The sequence below is a fragment of the Equus quagga genome, unplaced genomic scaffold (assembly GCF_021613505.1).
Source record: "Equus quagga isolate Etosha38 unplaced genomic scaffold, UCLA_HA_Equagga_1.0 933_RagTag, whole genome shotgun sequence".
NCBI classification, from domain to species: domain Eukaryota; kingdom Metazoa; phylum Chordata; class Mammalia; order Perissodactyla; family Equidae; genus Equus; species Equus quagga.
In genome coordinates this window covers 1-4593 of record NW_025803938.1, presented here as the reverse complement: position 1 = coordinate 4593, position 4593 = coordinate 1, and the positions used below count along the sequence as shown (strand labels likewise).

Here is a 4593-nt window from a genome sequence, read left to right as displayed (position 1 = left end):
ATAGAAGAGAAAAGCATTCCTTCATCCGACATCCAATATCCAAAACACTGTTTCTTACATATTTTATCTTTCCGTACAACGGGGTTGTTTCATTGATTTCTTATCATATAATATATATGACTGCAACATTTTGATAATGATCATAAGTTTAAAATAATATGAACATTCCAAATAAGTGTTTTGAATCCATATAAAATTATCCCCCACCTTAGTTGTTCTGCCTTACCAAAACACACTTGGAAATTTATTTCTTCCATTATACTGATGACTAGCTTGGAATTTTATGTAGACACATTGAGTAAAGAGAAGCAAAAGGGTTTACAAGACATTCAAGCAAAAGTGAGTTATTGATGTTAGAGAAATCTAGTATTTTTTATTTACCAGGTGAAATAGGTCTTAACGCCAATGACTGCCTGGTTTTCACTTTATTTTGAATGAAGTTACATAGCTGATTGATTTTCAACACTTGAGGCAACTCCAAACAGGATTTTTTTTTTTTTGAGGAAGATTGGCCCTGAGCTAACATCCGTGCCCATCTTCCTCTATGTTATATGTGGGACACCTGCTACAGCATGGCTTGATAAGCAGTGCATAGGTCTGTACCAGGGATCCGAACCGGTGGACCCAGGCTGCTGAAGTGGAGAGCGCTAACTTAACTGCTATGCCACTAGGCATACCCCACACTTTTTTTTAAGGTGGATGTTCAGTTGAGGATTCAGAGATTACACTGATGTTCAGAAAAAAGAATCATAAAGAACTGATCATGTTTTTGACGGGTTATAGGCAAAATGATAGCATAAAATACAGATTGGGTAGACACTCATCCTGCTTACTTTTTGCCTATAATATTTTTTGAGATCCACTCTACTATTTCTCAGGCTCTGGTGGAGCCTATCACAGCTTATCATCCTGCCATACAGGAGCTCCTTTGAAACACATTCAGAATACAGATCACATATTACCAACTTTCCATTCATTCCAAGTAACCTGTATACACAAAATACACACACACATGAATACACATACATGCATGCTATAAAGTATTCACTCAATAAAAAAATTGTTGCATCATTGACTCAGTACTACATTTTGGTTTCCTTGATCTTACCATGCTTCTGTCTTCTCAACAAAGCTTGTTGAAATGTGTCTCCTAAAATTCTGTCTGTTCTGTTATCCAAGGACAAATTCAAACAATACCTATTTTATGAAGGAATTTCTCTAAAGTCTTTAAATGGATTTGAAACTTTTCTTTCTCTCAAATTCTCTATATTTATTATTTTCTACCTTAGACAAAGGTCACTTTCTTCACTGCCCTACTGTCAACACTGGATTTTACATTCGTTGAAGGATGAAAACTAGTTGTATTTTAACTGCTATTGGTACTTTTGTGAGAGATATTCATATATTTATTGAAAGCGTAGTGTACTACATGTATAATAAAGAGGATAAAATTGTTTATTGAGATTATACAAGGTTTTACACATGATATTCATATAGTCTTTTAATCTTCACAGTCAGGTTAAGAGCTATTTTATGTTATCTCAATTTTGTAGATGAAAAATTCAAGATGAGAGAGATGGCTGTCTTATTTTCCAGTAAGAGACAGAGCCAAGTTTACTCTGTTTGAACCAAAATCCATGATCTTTCCATTATACAAGATTAACTCTTCATAATTGTAAAGGTTTCTTTAAAATCAACTTTTATGTGCAGTATTTATTTACATGTCAGGGACAAACTCTACTAAAATAATATTCCTTTTCTCTTTCTTTCTTGTTTTTTTGAGGAAGATTAGCCCTGAGCTAACTACTTCCAGTCCTCCTCTTTTGGCTGAGGAAGACTGGCCCAGAGCTAACATCCGTGCCGATCTTCCTCTGCTTTATATGTGGGATGCCAACACAGCATGGCCTGCCAAGCAGTGCCATATCCGCAGCCGGGATCTGAACCTTCGAACCCCATGCCACCAAGAAGTGGAACATGCGCACTTACCCGCTGCGCCACCAGGCCGACCCTAAAATAATATTCTTAATAAGGAAATAGTTTACTGTCCACTATTTTGCTTACTGTAGCCTTGACATCCTTATTTCTCAGACTGTAGGTCAGAGGATTCAACATGGGGATCACCACGGTGTAAAACACAGATGCCACTTTGTGCGCCTGGAGTTTTTGGAGTTGGGCACACAGTAGAGGAAGAGGATGGTGCAGTAGAAGATAGTAATGGTGGTCAGGTGTGAGGCACAGGTGGAGAAGGCTTTGCAGCGCCCACCGGCTGAATGCATTTTGAGGATGTTGACAATGATAAACACATAAGACATGAGAATGTTGAGTAGTGTGCTGACCCCATTCAAGGTGGCAAAAATGAAAAGCAGCAATTGGTTGACACAAGTATCAGAGCAAGAGACGGACAGCAATGAGGAGAATTCACAGAAGAAATGATTAATTGTGTTGAAACCTTGAAATGATAACTTGATTGCGGAACATGTGAATATCAAGGAACAAGCTACTCCCCATGCATATGATCTGACCACTAGCACGGCACAGAGTTTCTGGGACATGGCAAATGTGTAGAGCAGAGGGTTACAAATGGCCACAAAGCAATCATAGGCTATCACAGCTAATAAAAAGAATTCAGTTACTGCAAAGGTAGTACAGAAAAACAATTGTACTACACATCCTATAAATGAAATTGTTCTGTCTTCTACAACTAGGTTCACCAGGGTCTTGGGAGTAATGATGGAGGAATAGCAGAAATCCACAAATGAAAGGTGGCTGAGGAAAAAGCACATAGGGGTGTGTAGTTTGGGGTTAATTTTGATTATTACAATCATCCCAATATTCCCTACAACAGTGACACTGTAGATGGCCAGAAAAATCAAGAAGAGAGGGATTTGCAGTTCTGGGAAATCTGAGAAGCCCAAGAGAGTGAAGGTGGCCCAAGTTTTATTTCTCTCTGACAGCAACATGGTTTCTGTTTGTTAGAGTCTGAATCAGTCCTGAAAACAAAAAGATTAAGGAGAGTGAGGATATAAGAAGCTTGGTTAACTAACCTTACCAAGACTGGAAAACAAAGCAAAATATCTTTCAGGATTTCTCTGTGTAATTTTTATTTACGACATGCTCAATGTCTAAACTTTTCAAACATGATAACCATTTAAAATTTTAAATTTTTCTTTAGGTAAAAACAATACAATTATTGAATTACTTTTTTAAGTTCTCAATTGTAATTTTTTAATATTTAAAAATAAGAATACGAAATCGAGAGATTTATAGTTATGTTGTCAAATATTTTCATGACTTTTTCAGCTCTCCTTGAACATTGTAAGTTCATAAAAGATAAGCCTAGCATAATGCAATGACTGATTAAGTCAGTCCTATAGTCAGTAACAAAAATGAGAAATTTCTGAAAATATTAATTTTTGCATTGTATACTCACACTGTGACATTAAGAATGAACACCCCTAATACTTTACATCTGTGCCTTTATTGTTAATTCCATATAGCACTTTAATCTTTGCTTTTGGATCTGACTCAGTAAATCTGTTATCAAAATTAACCTTAATTAATTATTTTCAAGGTATGCCCTTCAGTTCAGGGAGTCAATCCTTCCTGAATACTTATGCAATAATAAAAGTGGAGCTGATGATAAAGATAATGTAGTCTACTTCTTTATTGTGGAGGTGACAAAACAAAAAGCTGGAGAGTCTTGGCTTTCCCAATGAAATGCAAATAAGGACCAATCTACATACTATGACTAGATCCCAGATCCCCAGACTCCCAGCCCTGTATCCATTTTATTACACCAGACTCTGATCCATATTCTGGTCTAGATGCTAACATATTTCCTTTATTAAATCATCATACTTTTAATTGACAAACTAGAGACTCTAAACCTATGGGAAATAGTCCAAAGACAGCATACATGCCACAGAGTTATACTAGAAAGCAACATCAAGATGAAATAGGAATGACATTTAGGGAAATTTTCTCTCTCAGGAATAAGGAACTATAGTAAAGACTCTGACTTAGAAACTGCCCCTTCCTAAGTCTCTGTCTTACTCTCTTTCTGTTCTCCCTTCAAGACATATAGGATATTCATTCTGTCCTATATTACGTATGAAGGGGAGAGATTATAAATTGAGGTAGTATTGCACTCTGAAGACATTTCATGAGGAAATAGTGATACAAGAGAATTATATTTCTCTAAACTGTTGCCAATACTTCTAAGATCTTCCCATTCTGGAAAACTCTTTCTTTATCATTTGTGGTAAGATTATCTCTGGTCTCAGGACCCAAGAAATAGATTTCAGATGGCTCATCAATAAAATGTCAGATCATATGCAAAACTGAGACCCTCAATGGTCCTGTTTCTATACCCATAAATTTGAATATTAAAGACAACCTCAAAAGACAATCCATTGCAAAGCCAGACATTCTAATTATCAAGCTTTTTTTCTTAATACAATATTTAATTTAGCTAGGGCATTTAAGAATTCATTTTCGGCCAGCCAGCCATGTAGCCAAGTGGTTAAGTTCACGTGCTCTGCTTTGGTGGCCCAAGGTTTCACCTGTTCTGATCTTGGGTGCTGACATGACACC

At 36.5% G+C, this 4593-nt stretch overlaps 1 pseudogene; it reads right to left on the bottom strand.

Moving 5' to 3' along the window:
• Window positions 1-1913: 1913 nt before the first annotated feature.
• Window positions 1914-2960, bottom strand: LOC124234586 (olfactory receptor 5D18-like; annotated as a pseudogene).
• Between the last annotated feature and the right edge of the window lie 1633 nt (window positions 2961-4593).